This window comes from Macaca nemestrina, chromosome 8 (genome assembly GCF_043159975.1).
Source record: "Macaca nemestrina isolate mMacNem1 chromosome 8, mMacNem.hap1, whole genome shotgun sequence".
Taxonomy (NCBI): domain Eukaryota; kingdom Metazoa; phylum Chordata; class Mammalia; order Primates; family Cercopithecidae; genus Macaca; species Macaca nemestrina.
The window spans coordinates 2,543,640-2,566,386 of NC_092132.1; the positions used below are offsets into that span (position 1 = coordinate 2,543,640).

The 22,747-nt window shown below is 43.6% G+C and overlaps 1 long non-coding RNA gene across 2 annotated transcripts in view; it reads left to right on the forward strand.

Moving 5' to 3' along the window:
- Positions 1–11,808: 11,808 nt before the first annotated feature.
- LOC105488420 (uncharacterized) overlaps positions 11,809–22,747 on the forward strand; it is a 28,057-nt gene continuing 17,118 nt past the window's right edge. For both annotated transcript variants that reach the window (XR_011606648.1, XR_011606649.1), the window contains exons 1-2: positions 11,809–13,294; positions 22,564–22,667. This is a non-coding gene — a long non-coding RNA (uncharacterized lncRNA). The remainder of the gene's footprint in view (positions 13,295–22,563; positions 22,668–22,747) is intronic.

Sequence of the window (22,747 nt, forward strand, 5' to 3'; positions counted from 1 at the left end):
AATATGTCGCAGTGCTGCAGAGATTTTGTTTATGGCCAGTTTGTGGCCAGATTTTGGGGGGCTGTTCCCAACATGTCCCCCTTCTTTGATTTGCAAAACAATAAAAGCAAGGGCAGCTTTGTCACAGTGAGCTACTTCTTGCAGGAGTCAGGATCCGCATCTGCAGACTGTACAAAGACAACACAGATTAAAAGCACAATCATTGAAATCACAGAGCTTCCAAGTGTTTTTATCCATTTTAATGGGTTACTAGCTGCTAATCTATCTGTGGCTCCTTCAAGCACTCCAGTTCCTGGCATTAAGGTCAGGTGTGCCTGGGATGCTTTAAATACTTGTTCTTTTAATTTTACAACATCCAAAAACAAGTTTGTAGAGTGTCCTTCTAGATGCTTTTTTATTCTTTCCCAAATTTTGATCTTATTAAGCCACAAATCCTTATGTTTAGCTCCTACAATGGGCCATATCATTTGAGGTTGAGGTGCTACTATACCACCACGGTTCAAGATAATAGAAACTCTTATTGTACTTCTTATCATTTCTACCATCTGACATTTTGTTCAGATCAGCTGAACATAGTGTGGCCGTGGCACACAGACTGAGAGGTGCAATTCAAGCTAAACATCCCCTTAGGGGACCAATTAATAATGATTCCATAGGAATCATTGTGCAGCACCTCTGCCTGTTCTGCAAAGCAATCTTCCTAAACAAGTAAGTTCATTTTTTCTAACTGGGTCCAATTCTTTTTACAAATAGGTTTTTGAGAGCGGTATGCCTCAATTATAGGAGCAGAGTTGTTATGGTAAATACTGAGATCAGAAAGCGTGTGTAACTGTGTCATAGAGTGATTACATCCAGGCACTATTACCAGCCAAGATTGATAAATATGCCCAATAAGTACAATTGTTCTCTGTGTCAGCCCTTGTTGAAGGAATACTCATGGCACTGGTGATCATCACTATCATAGTTACCATTAAATTACTCATTGTGACTGGCTGTCCTGCTTTCCTCAGGTTTTCCTCTGCCATCGGTGACAGCTTCTTGATCTGTCCCCAGGTGGGTGGCTGTGTGCGATGGGTGTTGCTCATGACAGTTGGGGTCCTCCTCAGTGTCAGTCTCAACATGGCTGCAACCGGGGGGTCCTCGGGATCCTCCCAGAATCTCTTCCTCAGCATCTGGCTCATGATAAGGTTTCAGGTGTCTTGATGGTATCCAAGTCGGCTGCTGATTTTGGCCTGGAGAAATATAAGCATAACCTCTACCCCAAGTTATTATTTTACCTGTTTCCCAACTTTTTGTTATTTGATCTCTCCACCAAATCAATTGTTCTGCTTCTGTCTTTGCAGCTGGTTTCTGTAGATGCTGTTCAGCTGCTGATAACATCTGACCTTTGGGCAGGCTCAAAAAATTTGAAGTTAATAATGCTAGATTCAGTTGCATCTATGGTGTTCCATATTCTCTATTTCCCCCCGTCTGCTTTTGCAACTGCTGTTTTAGGGAGAGCTTCATTATTTCCACTATGGCTTGTCCTTGAGAATTGTATGGGATACCAGTAATGTATTTAATATTCCACATAGATAAAAATGTAGTTAGAGCTTGGCTAGTGTAGCCTCTGGCATTATCTGTTTTAATAGAAGCTGGAATACCCATCACCGCAAAACACTGCAAAAGATGACGTTTTACACAGGCAGAAGGCTCTCCTGATTGGCATGTGGCCCAGACAAAGTGAGAAAAGGTGTCCACACACACACGTACATAAGCTAGTCTCCCAAATGAGGGAACATGTATGACATCCATTGGCCAAAGAGAGTTAGGTTCCAATCCTTGAGGATTAACTCCCTGTAGAAGATGAGAAATGTACCATTTGGCAAGTTGGGCATCGCTGGGTAATATTTTTAGCTTCTTTCCAGGTAATGCTGTATCTGCGTTTGAGACCAGAGGCATTAACATGGGTTAAATTGTGAAAGTGTCTAGCATTAGATACTGCAGTAGCAACTAGGCGATCAGCCATTTGATTCCCTTCAGTCAAAAGTCCTGGAAGAGGTGTATGAGCCCTAATGTGAGTGATGAAAGGCTGCATTCTACGCCTAACTGTTGAGTAAATAAAGTCATCAGTTGTTCATCTGTATGAAATCGTAACTGAACATTTTCAATTAACTGTGTGGTATGAACCATGTATGAAGAATCAGAAATCACATTAATGGGCATATCAAAAGCAGTCAATACCTCAATTACAGCTACAAGCTCCACTTTCTGAGCTGAAGTATAGGGCATCTGAAAAACTTTACCTTTTGATCCAGAATAGAAGCTTTACAATTTCTAGACCTATCTGTGAGACAATGAAAACGCTTAGCAGGCTGCAGGTTGTTTACCGCAGGAATTGTAAATGCAAACCATTCACAGTCTTGCTCAGCTAAGGGGATAGTAAAAACAGTCTTTTAAATCTGTGACTATTAAAGGCCAATTTTTTGGAATTATAGCAGGAGAAGGCAATCCTGGCTGTAATGCTCCCATAGGTTGTATAACGGAATTGATGCCTCTTAAGTCAGTTAACATTCTCCATTTACCTGATTTTTTCTTAATTACGAAAACTGGAGAATTCCAAGGGGAACATGTTGGAGCTCTGTGCCCATTTTTTAATTGTTCAGTAACTAATTCCTCTAACGCCTCCAGTTTCTCTTTACTTAGCGGCCATTGTTCTATCCAAATTGGCTTATCTGTTAACCATTTTAAAAGTACAGGTTCTGGAGGCTTAACAATGTCTGCCATCAAAAATGATATCCTAATCTTTGGCAGGAACTTTGTCTTTCTGCTTGAAGTGGTTCTTTTAAACCTTGCAAATTTTTTTCTAGTCCCATACCAGGGACATACCCCATTTCATGCATCGTATGTTGACTTTGAGGAATACATAATTGTTCTGCAATTAGAACTTGTGCTCCCCATTGTTGTAATAAATCTCTCCCCCATAAATTTATAGGTACAGAAGTTATAATTGGTTGAATAGTCCCAGGTTGTCCATCGGGCCCTTCACAGTGCAAAGGGCTTTACCAACTCCAACTATGTTAAATTGAGCAGGTTGAATTGGCCATGCAGACGGCCAGTGCTGTAGAGAAATGATTGAAATATCTGCTCCTGTATCTACCAAACCTTTATATTTATTTCCCTGAGTAGTTATTTCACAGGTAGAACTTTTTTTTTTTTTTTTTTTTTTGAGACGGAGTCTCGCTCTGTTGCCCAGGCTGGAGTGCAGTGGCCGGATCTCAGCTCACTGCAAGCCTTGTCTCCCGGGTTTACGCCATTCTCCTGCCTCAGCCTCCCGAGGAGCTGGGACTACAGGCGCCCGCCACCTCAACCAGCTAGTTTTTTGTATTTTGTAGTAGAGACGGGATTTCACCATGTGTTAGCCAGGATGGTCTCGATCTCCTGACCTTGTGATCCGCCCATCTCGGCCTCCCAAAGTGCTGGGATTACAGGCTTGAGTCACTGCACCCAGCCTCACAGGTAGAACATTTATCAGTGATTTGATTTACCCAATAAGCTGCTTTGCCTTGTTTATTTGTGCTGCCAAATCCTCCTGTTTGTTTAATTTCACTTTTTCCCATTCCCACATATGGCACAATCAGGAGCTGTGCTATGTGCTCCCTGGCTCTGCTTTCCAGGAAGCAGAAGTAGATATAACAATTTGAATTTCTCCGTTATAATCTGAATCAATGACTCCTATATGTATTTGTACCTCTTTTAAATTTGACCTAGACCTTCCTAGAAGTAATCCGATCATCCCTGCTGGGAAGGGTCCACAGACTCCTGCTGGGACCTTTTGTGGGGGTTCCCCGGCAGAAGGCTTACAGCTTTTGTGCAGCATAAATCTACTGCGGCGCTCCCGGCTGTGGCGGGGACAGACATCGTACAAGGCTGAGGGAATGGCCTGAGCTGGAAATGCCCCAGTTTAGAATGGGGCCTGGGATGGGCCCCTCATGGCATTTCCCAAAATCGGGTTCCCACCTTTATCAAACTTAGAGTGACACTGATTATCCCAATGTTTTCCTTTTTCACATTTTGTACATATTTCAGGCTCAGCAGTTTTCTTTTTTCCCCTACCTGGCGGCCTGACTCACTGATTTTTTCCTACATTCTTTTTTAGTATGACCATGCTTCCCACAGTTAAAACAAGCTCCGGGAAATGGAGTATTTCCTTTATCCACTCTCAGTCCTGCCATTGCCTGTGCCAACAAAGTAGCTTTATGCAGATTACCTCCAATACTGTCACAGGCCTTGATATAATCAACTAAATGTGCTTTCCCTCTGATAGGTCACAGAGCAGCCTGGCAATCAGGATTAGCATTGTTGAAAGCTAATAACTGCAACACTATATCCCGAGCAGCCGAATCTGCAATCACCTTTTTAAGAGACTCCTGTAACCCAGCTATAAAATCCACATATGGTTCTTTTGGTCCCTGTTTTATAGCACTAAAGGAAGGGTATTGTTCTCCACTTGAAGTGATTTTTTTCCCAAGCTCTAATGCACACTCCTCTAAGCTGTTCTATGGCATCATCCTGCATGACCACTTGTGCATCTAAACCAGCCCAGCCGCCAACCCCCAAAAGTTGGTCTGCAGTTATATTAACTTGCGTTTGGGCCTGGGCATTGCGAGCAGCCTGAATGGAAACTTCATCTGCCCACCAAGCTTTAATGTAAGAACTGAGCAGGAGTTAGACAAGCTCGAGTAAGAGCATCCCAGTCAGTAGGAATCATCCGACTGGAAACAGCAGCATTCTTTAACAGTCCCATTACACAACGAGAACCTGGTCCATACTGATTAATAGCTTGTTTAAATTCTTTGAGTAAATTAAAAGGAAAAGGCTGAAATGTAGCTATAATATTTCCCTGCTGATCTGGGGGGTGTATTCTAACAGGGAACTGCCAAGCCTCTAAATCACCCTCTCATCTAGCTTGCTAAATTCCTGCCTGAATAGAACTAAGAGCAGTCGCTCCAGGCACTGCTCGAACAGTCACTGGGGCAACTACTTTTCTCCCAGTGTCCTCCAGAAAAGAAAGAGCTGGAGGGTCAGGTCACTCTTTTTCTTTAAAATAATAATGAGGGGTGCAGAAGGGTAGGGATGAACCTCTGCCTCCTTTGCTGCTTTAGCTTTAGCTGCAAATAAACCTGCTCTGTACCCTCTTCTGTTACTTCGTTACACTCTCCTTCCTCCTCATCAGTGTGAAAAAGCTCCAAGGCAGAATGAACCAGACCCCACACTTGTCCCATTGTTACCCTGATGCTCCCAAGCTCCCCTTCTTACTCACCACGGGCATTGCTTTAAGAGTACTCGGGTGTCCTCCAGCTTAGTTCCATGTTCTCCAACCGTCGCTCCAGCAACCCTTTGACCTGGATTCGAGCCCGCACAATGGACGCCACTTGCCAAGACCAACTCGATCAGGGAGACCCTAACCCAGTGGCACTAGAGGAATTAAAGACACACACACAGAAATATAGAGGTGTGAAGTGGGAAATCAGGAGTCTCACAACCTTCAGAGCTGAGAGCGCCAAACAGAAGTTTACCCACATATTTATTAACAGCAAGCCAGTCATTAGCATTGTTTCTATAGATATTAGATTAACTAAAAGTATCCCTTATGGGAAACGAAGGGATGGGCCGAAATAAAGGGATGGGTCTGGCTAGTTATCTGCAGCAGGAGCATGTCCTTAAGGCACAGATCGCTCATGCTATTGTTTGTGGTTTAAGAACGCCTTTAAGCAGTTTTCCGCCCTGGGTGGGCCAGGTGTTCCTTGCCCTCATTCTGGTAAACCCACAACCTTCCAGCATGGGTGTTACAGCCATCATGAACATGTCACAGTGCTGCAGGGATTTTGTTTATGGCCAGTTTATGGCCAGATTTTGGAAGGCCTGTTCCCCATACCAGGGTGAGGAGGAGCAAAGGCTCAGGGCACTGCCCAGGGGAACTCTGCAAGAGAACAGCAAGTGTGGACCCGCCCCAGCCCTCAGACTCACTTTCCTCCCAGCAGAGTGAGTCACACAGGTCTTCCCGGCAGCAGCTCCTCTGAAATGCTCGCAGATATTACTCTAGGGTTTGGGGATATGAGCGCTGGACTTTTCTTTTTGTTTTTTGCTTTTCTCTCATTTCTAAAGAGGAGGCAAAGTGGGAAGACAGGGAGGTGCGGGTTCCAGACCAGATGGAGCTGTGGGGCCCTGAGCGAATAGGTGACCTCTGGAGCCCAAGTGCACCAGGGCTGTGGCCTGCACTGTTGGTACAGGTGGCCCTCCCTGGCTGATCCTTGGAGAGAACCCAGTGAGACCTCCCACGTCGTTACCTTTCCTCCATTCACCTGGCCCAAAGCATTTCAACATGAGGAAATCCAGGGAACGGGGTGTAAGTGTACTGTACCTACTCTGTCCTGGACACCCCCAGCCTGCCTGATACCGATGGGCCCCAGCCCCGGAGCACACTGCCTTGTGTCTCTGAACCTAAGCCCCAGGGAGAAAGACCCCCTTCCACCAGGGGGTAGGGGCTGCTGTGTGGGCACCTGGGTGGGCTGAGTCCTGCTCAGTGAGGACAGCCACTCTTATCACTGAGGCATCTGCCTCTGCACTGCAGGCCTCCGGAGCCCCTCCCTGGCCATCCCAGCATTTTGGATCCTCTTTCCTTGCTTTTCCTTTTTTTCTCCCAGTTTTTATCACCAGGGTGACCAGGAGCAACTGGAACAGCACGTGGAACATACCATACCAAGGGTTTGATAACTGTGTGCTAAGTGGATGGAGCCAGGCAGGGCACCAGCCTCCCTCACCCATTGTCCTTGATGCTCCCCAGGGCAGGTCGGCAAGCCCAGGCCGGAAGCTTCAGGAGACACAGTGTGACCAGCAGCACTTGCCTGAGCCTTGGGCCCCAGTTACTTCACCTGAGCCCGTAGGGGTGCAGAGTTCTGTGTGCGGTTGCCAGATCTGCAGGGCCCTCCCAAGAAACAAAAGCCTAGCCCTGGACTCTGGACCTGAGCCCTGGGCCAAGGCAGATCTGTGTGCTGAGTGTGCTTGGGCACCAGATGGTGGGTGCGCATCAGGAGGCTGAGTCCAGAGCTCCCCATGGAAGCTGGGCAGGCTGGGGTTTAGAGGAGCTGTAGAAGAAGCACCTGAAGAAGCTGCCATGTTGGCAGCAGGTCCAGCAGTCAGAAAGGGATGCCCAGCTACAGATGTTGTTGGATAAGTTGACCAGGTTATTGCAACTCCAGGGGCTCTGTGCCCAGACAAAAGGAAGAGGATGCAATAAGATATAGGAAAAAGAGGGTATAATGGCAGTGTGATTAGTATTTTTTTTTTTTTTTTGAGACGGAGTCTCTGCCGCCCGGGCTGGAGTGCAGTGGCCGGATCTCAGCTCACTGCAAGCTCCGCCTCACGGGTTCACGCCATTCTCCTGCCTCAGCCTCCCAAGTAGTTGGGACTACAGGCGCCTGCCACCGCACCCGGCTAGTTTTTTATATTTTTAGTAGAGATGGGGTTTCACCGTGTTAGCCAGGATGGTCTCGATCTCCTGACCTCGTGATCCGCCCGTCTCGGCCTCCCAAAGTGCTGGGATTACAGGCTTGAGCCACCGCGCCCGGCCAGTGTGATTAGTATTAAACGCAAGATGCAGGTTTGGTTAATATGCACTGGCAGGTGACCTGCTCCCAGCCAATATGGAGCAGATAGAGTAATGCCAACCTGTTGGGAACAGGCCCCCAAATCTGGCCATAAACTGGCCCCAAAACTGGCCATAAACAAAATCTCTGCAGCACTGTGACATGTTTGTGATGGCCATGATGCCCATGCTGAAGGTTGTGGGTTTACCGGAATGGGGGCAAGGAACACCTGGCCCACCCAGGGCGGAAAACTGCTTAAAGGCGTTCTTAAATCACAAACTATAGCATGAGCGATCTGTTTGGCCCATCCCTTTGTTTCCCGTTTTAGTTAATCTGTAATCTGTAGAAACAATGCTTATCACTGGCTTGCTGTCAATAAATATGTGGGTCAAACTCTGTTCAGGGCTCTCAGCTCTGAAGGCTGTGAGTACCCTGATTTCCCACTCCACACTCTATATTTCTGTGTGTGCATCTTTAATTCCTCTGGCGCCAGTGGGTTAGGGTCTCCACGACCGAGCTGGTCTTGGCACCAACCAATAGATTATTAAGAAACTCCTAACGATTTAACAGGAATAGAAGAGTGAGTGCATCCGATCAGTCATTTTATAAGAGGGTGTTACTTAAATACTGCTGTCTTCCAGAGGCAGCTTCTTGAACAAATATTTGAGATCCTCTACAGGTTTACAGGAGTAGACTGTTTTCTCCAAGCAGGTCTGTTGTCCATCAGGAGAAGCAAAAGTTTTTATTCTAGAGACATGGATGCAACTGGGAAGTCCTTCCAACTGTACAGCTGTTGCAGTGGCCAAGGAAACCTGGTTTGGACTCTTTCATTTCTCAGTTAACTGAGCCTCTGGGCTTCCTTCTTGCCGTGTCTAGAGCAGGACCTGGGCTAACAGGGAAATGATTTGGAACTCCATTACCTGACTGAGGTCACATCTTATTATCATATTGGAAGATTGCCTGCTGAACTTGTCCCAAGTGAATGATATATTTTTGAGCCTGATTTAAATCTTCATGTAGAAGAAAGTGGCCAGGAAGAGGCTAGCAACAAGAGGAGTGGGCTGGGCAGATTCATTCTGTCCTGGCTTCCCAGGATGGAGTGAGCAGTCCCTTTCCCAGTGCCCCTCCTTCCTATAGTAGGAACATGGGTTACAGGAGCCAAGGGGCCAAGCTGCCCTCTCTGACTGCCTGTTTGGCAGCTTCACCAGCCTGGCTGTCTCCTCAGCTGGTTAAAGAACTGCCTGCTGAGGCCCTTCACAGTGCATGACAGCTACCTGGGCAGGGAGCTGAACTGCCTCAAGAAGGGACAGAATCACTTTGTTATGTTTCATAGGGGAACCCCTAGCAGTCAACAATCTCCTTTTTCCAGACAGCTGCATGAGCATGGAGCACTAGGAACCCATACTCAGAGGCAAGATATACATTAAGTCTTTTTCCTTCCCTGAGTTAAAGAGCCCTGACTAGGGCTCTGAGCTCTGCTTCCCTAGTGGAAGTGCTTGGGGCAAAGACTTTTGCTTCTACAATGTGGTTCAGGCCAACAGCAGCATAGCTTGCCTTCCGGACTCCATTTTCTACACAGCTGCTCTCAGATATAAACAATTCTTTGTCTGGATTTTCTAAGGGGGAGTCCTGCAGGTCCATTCGGCTAGAATAGGTCTGCTCTAAAGTCTCCACACAAGTGTGGTCCAGTGTCTCCAAAGGGGGCGAGGGAACCGGCATGGCAGGATTCAACATCTAACACACCTTTAAGGTTCAGTCGAGGGTGTCTAGCAGCAGGGCCTACTGTTCAGTCAGGCTTCCCCCCCCAGCGGGGCTCTTTTATTTCTAACACATTCAGGACCTGGTGAGGAGTGTCAGCCTGAAGGGGTTGGCCTTGTGTGAGTTAAGAGGTCTCTCTGACCAGGAGGCTGGTGGCCACCACTGCCCTAAGTCAGCTGGGCCTCCTCTGGGCTACTCAGTCCCATTGTTTGAAAAGTAACCACTGGCCATTGGATGGACTCCAGTTGGAATTAGAATATCCAGGACTTGCCTGAACCTCAGATATACAGATAGGAAGAAAGGCTTCTACAAATCTGGGAGTCCTAGGGCAGAGGCCTTCCTAACTCAGATTTTAGGGTTTCATACGCTTGCTGACAGGCTTGTACCCAGTGGGATGGTTGTTTTTCTCCACACTTGAGTGGGTTTAAGTATGAGGCCAAAGTTTAGGATCTAAACTCGGCAGAAACCAGTTATCCACAGAAATCCATGCAGCTGTCTTCTACTACCAGGGACTGGTGGTGAAACGATGGCCTGCTTTCAATCTGGGGCAAGCATCCTGGCTTCTGGGGTAAGTATGTACCCTGGGTATCAAACCTGTGTCTGGGAGATCTGGGCCTTTAAGGGGAGCCAAGAGGGTCAGTAAATGGATTCCCTTCTCTAGAGGTACTGAGACTTATATTGCATTCCCCTGGAGGGAAACTGAGGCTCCCAGGTTGGATAATAAATCATGACCTATTAAAGGAAAGGAACTCTCAGGAACAGAGGAAATAATGAGTAATAGCCTTAAATCCAATTTCACAAGTCAAAAGAAAGGCAAATCATTTTAACTTCTCCTGGCCATCTATTTCCATCACCATACAGTTGGCATTGCAGAGGTCCCACAGGTTGGGTCAGAACAAAGTAGGTGGTCCCAGTATCCAATAGTTATTCAAGTTTCCTACCTGCCACATTGAGGGTGACCTGAGGCTTTGCAGTGGTGATGCTGACAGAACTCGTCAGGACTGCAGCTGGGTGAGCACTTGGGCTCTAACCAGCACAGAGGGTGGCCTTTTCATCCAAGAGTCTAGCATCAAGAGGAGTGGGTTGGGGAGATTCATTCTGTCATGACTTCCCAGGATGGAATGAACAGTCCCTTTCCTGGTGCCCCTCCTTCTTATAATAAGAACATTGGTTGTGCCTCAGTCCTATTGCTGCTGGTTGAGGTCTGGTTGCTCCTTGTCTGGAGTGTTTCTTTTACCTAGGGTCACCTTGAGGCAGACCTGTAATTATGGCAGCCAAAATTTTTGCCTTCTTTTTCATTCTCTCATCCTTTTTTTCCTTGTCTGCCTGGTCCTTATTGTTAAAAACCTTAAAGGCCTCCACTATCCATATCACCTGAGGTGTCTTAGGGTAAGATTCCAGTTTCTGAAGCTTTCTCCAAATGTCTGGTGGAGCTTGAGTTATTAAATGCATGGTAGTTGTATGTTCATTTTTATAAGAAACTGTCAAACTGTTTTCCGTAGTGGCTGTACCATTTTAAATTTTCACCAGCTGTGTATGAGTGATCCAGTTACTCTACACCCTTTTCGGGATTTGGTGTTGTCACTATTTTTTATTCTAGCCATTCTCATAGGTATGTGGCGATATCTCATTGTGGCTTAAATTTGCATTTTATAAAGGATAAGGATGTTGATTAGTTTTTAATCTGCTTATTTGCCACCCATATCTGCTTGCTGACAAAATGTCTGTTTATATGCTTCGTCCATGTTCTCATTGATTTTTTTTTTTTTTTTACTGTTGAGTTTTAAGAGTTCTTTATATATTTTAGATAAAACTCTTCTTTGTCAGATTGTGGCTTGTAAATATTTTCTCCTAGTCTATGGCTTGTCTTTTTATCCTAATAACAGAGTCAATAGCAAAGCAAAGGTCTTAATGTTGGTGAGGTCCAGTTTATCAATTGCTCCTTCTATGGATTCAGCTTTTGGTGTCAAATTTAAGAACTTTTTACCTAGCCCTAGATGGTATCTTTTTATGATTTTTAGTCTAGAGATGTCATCTTTTTATTCATGATATTGATAATTTGTGCCTTCTTAGTCATGATCAGTCTTTCTAAGTATTTATAAGTTTCATTAGTTTTTTTCAAATAAGCAAACTTTTATTTTGAGTTTTGGTGAATTTTCTATTAGTTTGAATTTCTTCTTTCTGTGGATAGATTTGCTATTCTTTTTCTAATTTCTTTTTTTTTTTTTTTGAGATGGAGTCTCGCTCTGCCGCCCAGGCTGGAGTGCAGTGGCCAGATCGCAGCTCACTGCAAGCTCCGCCTCCCGGGTTCACGCCATTCTCCTGCCTCAGCCTCCCGAGTAGTTGGGACTACAGGCGCCCGCCACCGCACCCGGCTAGTTTTTTTTTTTTTTTGTATTTTTTAGTAGAGACCGTGTTAGCCAGGATGGTCTCGATCTCCTGACCTCGTGATCCGCCCGTCTCGGCCTCCCAAAGTGCTGGGATTACAGGCTTGAGCCACCGCGCCCGGCCTTTTTCTAATTTCTTGAAGTAGATACTCAGATCTCTGTCTTTCAGACTTTTTCCCATTAATAGATGATTTTAGATCACAAGTTTCTCTTAAGCATATCTTTGTCACTATGTCACAAGTAATAATAGGTCATACAATAGTATAATTCTTTTTTTGAGAAACAGTGTAATTTTTTTGAACACTGTGTCATGCAGGTTGGAGTGCAGTGGCATGACCATGGCTCACTGCAGCCTTGACCTTCCAGGCTCAGGTGATCCTCCCACCTCCACCTCCATAGCAGCTGGGACTACAGGTGTGCACTACCACACCTCACCAGTTTTTAAAATTTTTGGTAGAGATGGGTTCTCACTATGTTGCCCAGGCTGCTAACTCATGGGCTCAAGCAACCTTCCCACTTCACCCTCCCAAAGTGCTGGAATTACTGGCATGAGTCACTCGCTGTACCTTGCTTCAGTATAATTTAATACAAATACTTTCCAACTTCCTTTGTGACTGTCTTCTGAGACTTAGAATATTCATAAATTTATTTCTTATCTTCCAAAGCTTTGGGGATATTTTATTTTTTGATATCAGTTTTTTATTTAATTGCATTATGGCCAGAAACATGCCACATGATTTCAAGTCATTGACGTTGTTGAGATTTGCTTTATCCCCAGCATATGGACAAAAATTTGATGAACGTTCCATGTACACTTGAAAAAACTGTGACTTTTCAGTTGTTTGGTGCAGTGCCCTGTATATGTTAGTGGGCCAAGGTTGTTAATGATGTTCAAATATTGCATATCTTTATTAATTTGCTGGATTGTTCTGTCACACACTGAAATAAGTATGTTGAAATTTACCATTTCATCTTTTATTTCTATTAATGTTTGCTTTATATATTTTGAGGCTATGTTAATAGATGCATACACATTTAGAATTATTGTATCCACCTGTTGGATTTACCCTTTTGCAATTATGAAAAGACCTCCATTATAGTAATGTTTCTTGTATCAACATCACTTTTGTCTGACAGTAGAAACTCTACCAGATTCTTTTACTTAGTGTTTGCCTGGTGTTGACTCAGTTTACCTAAGTTGACTCACCTCCACACCAGCCATCCCCACTCCACCTCTGTGGCTGGCCCTAGCTCCGCAAACCCATTTCTGCTGGGCCAGCTGGTGCTGTGCTGAATTCTCCCACTAGGGGCACCAGAGAAAGCATGCAAGGCTTGGGGAAGATGGGGGATGTGCTCCTTTCAGTTTGCTTCCGGTTTCTTTCCCAGGCTTCCAGTCTACCTGCCACTGGGGCCACGTGTCTTCTGGACGCTGCTGGTTCACCTGACAGGGGCACTTCCCCACCTAGCTGCTAAAACTGGACTGCAGGTTCCCGACTCTGCAGAACCAGCTTCATCTCCCAGGTAGATACCTCAAACCACTGCCAGGGATGCCTCATCTCGGGGGTCTGGGTTTCAGGTCACAGGCCCTTCCGGCTCAGACCCTGGCAGCAGCTGCCCTCCCTCTACAGACGCCAGATCCCAGTGTGGCAGCCTGGGATGCCTGGGGAGTGCCTCAGTTTCATGAATTCCAGCTTATCAGTTTTATTAATTCTCCCCTTTGTACCCCAGACTGAGTGGTGGTAGCTGCCTTGTGTGGTTGCTGTTTCCCTGTTATGTGGGCTGGCAAACCAAAACCTGAGACCACAGCCAGCTGCAATCCTGTGTTTGTACAACCTGTGAGCTAAGAATGTTATTTATTAAGTAGAATATTAATAAATAAATAATAATACTGAGTGTGATTTTTTTTTTTTACTTAAAGCATCTTCCATAGGTATATATGAAATTAAAATACATTTTATTGGGACACAACTGTTTTAATTCATTTTCATATTTATTACCTCTTAGCACAATGCTTGAGCCTTGGAATACTTTTAACGCCTTTCATTCCTCTGTCACCTGTGTTACTGTGGTGCATACAATTATTCACACTACTTATATTCATTATATTAAATCTGCTGTATAATTTTTTACTTCTATGTATTATATTCCTAAAGGCCTTGTTATTATTGTCTTATCCAATAGATTTTCATTTATATTAACTAATATTCTTTCCATTGCTTATGTTTGAGATAATTTTTCATACACCGTTTGGATTCCTTTAGTGTGGTCTGATGGTGATAAATTCTATGAGGGTGTGTTTCTTTTACTTTGTCTTTACTTTTGCATTTTGAAGGGTATTTTGTTTTGTAGAACACTCTAGAATTAGCAGTGATTTTCTTCCAGCAGTTTCACAATGTCCTTCCATTGTCTTCTCTCATTGCTTACTTTATCTTTTTGGAATTCAGGTATTGGTCTTATTGTTGCTCCTTTAAGTATTGTGGCTGTTTGCTCTGGCTACTTTTAAGACTTTCTCTTTATTCTTGGGTTTCAGAAGTTTTGCAATGATGTATCCAGGTATGATTTTTCCTTGTATCAATTCAGCTTCAGTTTCTTTGAGTTTCTCAAATCTGTGGCTATTTTCTATCAGTTTTCAAAAATGATCTCCTATATCTTCAAATATTGTGTCTGTCCCTTTCTCTTAGTGGATCCATGGTCTATCAGTTAGCTACTGCTGCATAATTAGCCGCCCCAAAGTCCACTGATGTGAGACATCCATTTTCATATCATCACTCATGGATCTATGGGTAGGCCCAGCTCAGCTGGGTAGCTCTGCTTCTCACTACAGATCGTGAGTCTACTGGGATGGTTCTACAACACACGTCTCCCATCCTCCTGGTACAAGTGGTCTAGCTGAAGCATTTTCTTCTCAGGACGATGGTGGGGGCATGAGAGAAATCCCAATCATACAAGCTCATCTCATGTCTTTGCTTGTGTCACTTCTGCTGATTATCATTGCCTGAAGCAAGTCATGTGACAACATCCAATGTGAATATCAGGGAACTAAACCGAGTCTTTGGCTGGAGGAACTACAAAGTTACATGGCAGAGGGTACTGCATAGCAGAGGTCCCCAACTCCACAGTCCGTGGCCTATGAGGAGCCGGGCCACATAGCAGGAAGTGAGTGGCAGGTGAACAAGGATTCCAGCCTGAGGTCCGCCTCCTGTCAGATGAGCAGTGGCATCAGATTCTCATAGGAGCACAAACCCTATTGTAAACTGTGCATGTGAGGGATCTGGGTTGCATGCTCCTTATGAGATTCTGATGATCTGAGGGGGAACAGTTTCATCCCGAAACCATCCTTCTGCCTCATCCATGGAAAAATTGTCTTCCATGAAACTGGCCCCTGGTACCAAAAAGGTTGGGGACTGCTGTTGTATAGCGTAGGGTGAAGAAACAGAGTCAATAATTACATTGACTTATATACAACTATGCCAGACCTTTTCTCCATGTCCCAGGTATCAAGGCTTTTTCTGTATTCTCCATTCTTTTTTTAAATTTTGTGATCTTCAGTCTGATGGTTCCTACCCACCATTCTAGTTTACTCTTCCTTTCTCTGATTGTCTAATATGCTATTAAATTCACCTCTTGGGCCTTTCTATCATACTCTTGATTTCTATTTCATTAACTTCTACCACTTTGTTATTTTCTTAATACCTACTTTCTGACTTTTAAAATGGAAATTTTTGTTGTTTGCTTTTGAAGTAGGGTCTCACTTTGTTGCCCAGCTGGAGTGCAGTGGCACGATCACGGCTTGCTGCAGCCTTGACCTCCTGGGCTCACGGCATCCTCCCATTTCAGCCTCCTGAATAGCTGGGACTACAGGTGTGCACCATCATGCCCATCTACGTTTCGTATTTTTTGTAGAGATGGGGTCTCACTTCGTTGCCTGGATTGGTCTCAAACTCCTGGGCTCAAGCGATTCGCCAGACTTGGCCTCTCAAAGTGCTAGGATTATAGGGGTGAGCTCACACGCTTGGCAAAATCGAATGTTTAATGTATTAATTTTCCAATTTTCTTCTCTCCTATTATAAACATTTAAATTTCTTTTTTTTTTTTTTTTTTTTTTTTTTTTTTTTTGAGACGGAGTCTCGCTCTGTCGCCCAGGCTGGAGTGCAGTGGCGCGGATCTCGGCTCACTGCAAGCTCCGCCTCCCGGGTTCACGCCATTCTCCTGCCTCAGCCTCCCGAGTAGCTGGGACTACAGGCGCCCACAACCGCGCCCGGCTAATTTTTTGTATTTTTAGTAGAGACAGGGTTTCACCGTGGTCTCGATCTCCTGACCTTGTGATCCGCCCGCCTCGGCCTCCCAAAGTGCTGGGATTACAGGCGTGAGCCACCGCGCCCGGCCAACATTTAAATTTCTAACTGATTTATAAATTTATCCTTGAGTACTGCTTTAGCTTTATCCTGAAGGGTTTTTTTTTTTTTTTTTTTTCCATTTCTGTATAGATTTTTAACTGTTCAATTTAAAGTATTTTAAAATTTTCAGTTTGGTTCCCCCCTCCAGTTGTTTTAGAGACAGGGTCTTGCTCTGTTGCCCAGGCTGGAGTGTAGCGGCCCAATCATACCTCACTGTAACTTGAACTCCTGGGCTCAATCAACCCTTCTGCCTCAGCCTCCCAAACAGCTAGTACCATAGGCATGCAACACCACACCCAGCTATCTTAAAATTTTTGTAGGGATGGGGTATTGTCATCTTGCCCTTGCTGGTCTCAAACTCCTTGGCTCAAGCAATACTCCTAACTCAGCCCCTCAAAGCTCTGGGTGATTCTCCATCTTTGAGAAGAAGGCCTGATCTGTAATTGTTGGGTGCAAGGTCCCACATACGTATATTCAATCAGTCTCGTCAATTATCTTGTTCAATGTTTTCACTATACTTTGTATTCTAGATCTATCAATTATTGGGCAATGTGTGTTAAAATATTTCATTATATTGTCGATTTTGTCAAATTTTCCCCTTATTTACAAGATCTTTTACTTCCTTATATTGAAGCACCTCTGGAAGACATATAATTTTAAATTGTTAACATATTTTTATAGTGACTTGAATATTTTGTCATTTATGTCTATTAATATTTTTGCCTGGAGGTCTATTTATCTCATATGAATAGTGTAAGTCCACTATATCTTCTGTCATTTTTTGTGTGATTAACTTTTCTGTGGTCTTATGTTTTGGGTGTATCTTTTTATGGATGAAAACAAAAAATCAGTATAATAATTAGCTTTGAAGTGGTGATTTTTTTGTTTTCTTTTTTGAGACGAGGTCTGATTGTTGCCCAGGCTTGAATGCAGTGGTGTGACTGTGGCTCCCTGCAGCCTAAAACTCCCAGGCTCAACCCGTCCTCCCACGTCAGCCTCCCAAGTAGCTGGGACTACAGGTACACACCACCATGCCTGGTTAACTTTTGTTTTTGTTTTTTTTTTATTGTAGGGACGAGGCTTTGCCATGTTGCCCAGGCTAGAACTGGTGATTTTATTTGTTGTCATTACTGAGGCATAAGGATATATTTCTATCATCTTGTTTAGTTCTTTTTATTTCTTTTATGCTTTTCACCATTCAATATTGATCTCTTATTTTTCTATACATACATAGAAGTTTAAAACTCGATTTCCATCATTTTGCATTTTGGAATTTACTCTTTATGTTTAATTTTCTTTCTTTTTTTTTTTTTTTTCCCCCTTTTGAGACAGAGTCTCGCTCTGTCACCCAGGCTGGAGTGCACTGGCGCGATCTTAGCTCATGGCAACCTGTGCCTCCTGGGTTCAAGCGATTCTCCTGCCTCAGCCTCTCAAGTAGCTGGCACTACAGGCATATGCCACCATGCCCGGCTAGTTTTTTTGTATTTTTAGTAGAGACAGGGTTTCATTGTGTTAGCCAGGATGGTCTCAATCTCCTGACCTCGTGATCCACCCACCTGGGCCTCCCAAAGTGCTGGGATTACAGGCGTGAGCCACCATGCCTGGCCAAATTTTTTCCACATATCTGAACCTCCTTATGAACTCTGCAAAAACTACAGAACAACTCTATCACCTCCCTCTTTCCTTTTATGCCACGTGTGTCTAGTATTATCACTCTTCTTTAAGCCCCCGTAAATTGGAAATTCTTATTGTGCTATCTATTCAATGATAGTTTTGATTTTTCCATATGTCTTAGTCCTCTCTAGCTGCCATAATAAATTACCACAAACTGGGAGGCTTAAACAACAGACATTTATTTCTCACAGTTCTGGGGGCTGGGAAGTCCAAGATCTAGGTGCAGGCAGATTCAGTATCTGGTGAGGGCTCACTCTCTGGTTCATAGATGGCAACTTGTCATTATGTCCTCACATGGTGGAGAGAGATGGAGCTCTCTGGTGGCTCTTCATATTAGGAGACTAATTTTACCAGATCGGAGGCTAACACCTATGACCCCATTTAACCTTACTTACTTACTCCAAATGCAGCCATTTTGGAGGTTAGGGCTTCAATATGTGAGTTTGTGGGGTGGGTAGGAAAAACAGCACAATTCAACCCATAGCACCACACATTAATATATCTTTTTCTATGATTCCTTCTTTCATTGCATCTGCCTGAGATTATTTTCACTCATTTTAAAGAATATTTTGGGAGTTCATTTAGTAATGGCTGAGCAGTGGTAAACAATTTCAGTTCTGTATTTATCAGAAAATGCCTTTATTCAAATATTCAGTTCTACCTTAATTTCTTGTCATTTTCTTTCAACACTTTGGAGACACTAGTACACCATCTTCTAAATTCCATGTTCAAATTGAGAAGTTAGTGCAAATGTAATTGTTGTTATTTTTTAGATGTGTGTCTTTTCTCTCTGGCAGGTTTTAAATTTTCCTCTTGGCTTTGGAATCCTGAAGCAATACTCTGAATGTGCCTCAATATGATTACTTCATCTGAGTATTAATGTCTTTAATCAATTTTGGAAAAACCACTCATTGTTAATTCTTTGAATATTGTCTGTACTCTCTTCTTCTGAAATTCTGCTTATTTCTATATCAGACTGTCTAATTCTATTATCCCTGACTTCTAGTTTATTCTTTGTATTTTCCAACTCTTATTATCTCTGGGTCACATGTGAGTAGTTTCTTCAGCTCATGTTCCAGTTTCTTATTCTCTCTTCGTCTGTCTCTAATCTGTTAATTCAATTTATCCCTTGAGTTTTAACATATGGTGGTTATATGTTTTTTTACTTCTAGATGTTCTCTTTAGATTTTTTTTTTATTTTGGGGGGATCAAGGCTGCCCAGTATTTTTCTGATGGTATTATATTCTTTCCTGATGCTTTCTATGATTTTTTCTTTCTTTAAAGTTATTTTAGTTTTATAAAACAGAGATGGGGTCTTCCTATGTTGCCCAGGCTGGTGTCTAACTTCTGGGCTCAAGCGATCTTCCCACTTTGGCCTCCCAAAGTGCCAGGATTACAGGTATGAACCACCATGCCCAGCTGATCTTTTATTTCTTTAAGGAAACCTATTTTGTATTTGATATCTATTTTTTCCAATGTTTAAAACCTTTTATGCTCTAATTCTACTCACTCTTTGCTTCCTGTTTTTATTTTTCTTTTGTAAATTTTGATTTATAGCAGGTTTATGGAGACAGTATCTATGAGAATTCTATGATTTCTGAACTCACAGTCTATTCCTTCAGACAGAATTTTCCTTTGATTTCCAGGCATCTATAGAGTGAAACTAATCCATTATTACCTTACATTTATTTCTTGGTTCAGAGTGTAGTGTATTTAACTAGTAATATAAATACAAACCCTGTACTCTGGATGTTTCTGGATTCTGAGGTGAAACTTCTCTTCCTATTTGTACCTTCATGCAGAGCCAATAGTGAGGCAGACAGGGTTGTGCAGACTGTGTCTTTCTTCCTAGTTTAGTATTTAATTTAAGGTATATCCCTTCCTAAGCTCCTAATTTATGTGTTTTTTAAATTTTAACTTCCTATCTTATGGACATCAGGTGCCTTGTCTCCTATCCCCTACATGTGGCACAAGATAATTACAGAAAAGCAAACATTCTCAAGGCAGCTTCCAGCCTCCTGACTTAACTACCATGTTGAATCATGATCCAGTTCCCATTTTATTTTTGGCCTCTGAAATGTTCGTGTTAACTTGGCATAGAGTTGAAAAGGATTTAAGATATTTTTTCATTCAGGATTTAAAAGTGTTTTTTTTTTTTTTAATTTTTTTAAATCTGAGCAGCCAGAGAATCAGATGAAGTGTTTTATAATAGAAGAGTTTTAAGCTATTGCAAATAGTCTGAATATCATGTCCCTCCAAAATGTTGCAGTCTAATCTCCATTGCATTGGTATTAAGAGGTGGGGTCCTTTGGGAAGTAATTAGATCATGAAAGTTCCATCCTCTTAAATGGGATTAATGCTGTTATAAAAGAGATTGAAAGGATCATTCCAGCTCCTTCTGCCACATGAGGACACATAGAAGGTGTCATCTATGAGGAACAGGCTCTAATCAAACATTGGCTATTCTGGTGAGGGCTCAAAAGAAGAGAAGAGCTATAGAGAAAATCCTCAGTCTTCTTGGAGATTATCCAAGTGGTCATGATCAAAATCTGGGTAGAAACATGGACAGTAAAGGCCATTCTTATGAAGTACCAGACAGAAATGAGGGACAGATTTTATCAGAAACTGAAGGAAAGGCAATCCTTGTTACTAAGTGACAAATAACTTGGCTGAATTGTGTTCATGTTCTAGCCTTTTGTAGAAGGAAGAACTTATCAGCAACAAGGTAGAATATTTGAAAGAAGAAATCTCTAAGCAAAGTGTTCAGGGTGTGGCACAGCTTCTCTTGACTGCTTATAGTGAAATGTAAGAAGAGAGTCATGAATTAAAGACAGAATTTATCATCAAAAGGGAAGCAAACTTGAATATCTGGAAAATTCTCAGCCGACAATATTGTAAAGAATGTGAAAGTGTGTCCAGGAGAGAAACCAAAGGTGTGGTCAAGCAAATGTTTGATAAGGAGACTAGTATGGATAGAAGGAAACTGTATGTTATTCATCAAGACAATGGAGGAATGATCTTGAGGGCATTTCTGAGACTTTCATGGATGTCTCATCCACCACAGGTCCAGAACACCAGGGTCTTGGGAGCAAAATGATTTCAAGGCTTTGCTCTCTGCATTCCAGTTCTGGGCCTGCATTGGCTGTTACAGCTGTGGCTCAAGTAGGCCCAGGACCAGTTCAGAGTGCCCCCCAGGAGGGCAGCGTATGTGGTAAACCTTGGCAGCATCTGTATGGTACCATTTCCACACGGGCTTTGGAGGAATGGTCGCCTCCACCTAGATTTCAAAGGATGCCTCAGACAGACTTAGGGCACAGGCAGAGAACAGCAACAGATGTGGCGGGGGTCACTGGAGAGAGCAATACTCAGTGGCATCGTAAAAGCAGGGCTGCCCTGAAGACCCCAGAGCAGTAGAGCCACCAGCATGCAACTCCAGCCTGTGAGAGGTGCACCTAGCAAAACCCGGAGGGCAGGCTGCAGGGCTGCCAAAAACCTTGGGGGTTCAAGCCCCACTCCAGTGTGTCCAGAATGTGTGGCGTGGATTAAAAAGTATTTTGGAGACTTAGATTTAATGTTTGCCCTGGCCGGGCGCGGTGGCTCACTCCTGTAATCTCAGCACTTTGGGAGGCCGAGGCGGGCGGATCACAAGGTCAGGAGATCGAGACCACAGTGAAACCCCGTCTCTACTAAAAATACAAAAAATTAGCCGGGCGCGGTTGCGGGCACCTGTAGTCCCAGCTACTTAGGAGGCTGAGGCAGTAGAATGGCGGGAACCCGGGAGGCGGAGCTTGCAGTGAGCTGAGATCACGCCACTGCACTCCAGCCAGGGGGACAGAGCAAGACTCCATCTCAAAAAAAAAAAAAAAAAAAAAAAGATTTAATGTTTGCCCTGTTGGGTTTTGTACTTGATCAGGGCCTGTCACTCCTTCCTTCCTATTTCTCTCTGTTGAAATAAGCATGTTTATCCTATACCTGTCCCACCATTGTATTTTGGAAGCATGTCACTTGTTTGATTTTGCACGTTCATGGCTGGAGACAAATTTGCCTCAGAAGAAATCTTACCTTGAGTCTCATCCGTATCTATTTTAGGTGATACTTAGATAAGACTTTGGATTTCAGACTTTTGAGTTGATGCTGGAACTACATTAAGACTTAACTGAAGTTAAGAGTTTTGAGATGGAATAAATTTATTTTAAATGTCAGAAAGGCATGAGTTTGGGGGCAGGCAGGGGCAGAATGGCATGGTACAAATGTTTGTGTCCCTCCAAAATTCATATTGAAACCTAATCACCATTGTGTTGGTATTAAGAGGTGCAACCCAGCCCGGCGCAATGGCTCACACCTATAATCCCAACACTTTGGGAGGGTGAGGCGGGTGGATCACCTGAAGTCAGGAGTTTGAGACCAGCCTGGCCAACATGGCAAAACCTCGTCTCTACTGAAAGTACAAAAATTAGCCGGGTGTGGTGGCAGGTGCCTGTAATTCTGGCTACTCAGGAGCCTGAGGCAGGAGAATAACTTGAACCCAGGAGGCGGCGGAGGTTGCAGTGGGCCAAAATCTCACCACTACACTCCAGTCTGGGTGACAAGAGCGAGACTCCATGTCAAAAACAAACAAACAAACAAAAAAAAGAGGTGCATCCCTTTTGGAGGCACCCCTCAAGAATGTGACTCATGCCTTTATGAAAGAGACCGAAGGGAATGTCTTCGCCTCTTTAGGTCTTTCCAGAGACACATAGAAGGTGCCATCTATGAGGAACAGGCCTTCACCAGACATCAAATCTGTTGGCATCTTGATCTTTGACTTCCCCACCTCCAGAACTGTGAGCAATAAATTTCTGTTCTTTACAAATTAATTAATCTAAGGTCTTCTGTTATAGGTGACTCTCTAATGTGGCAGATT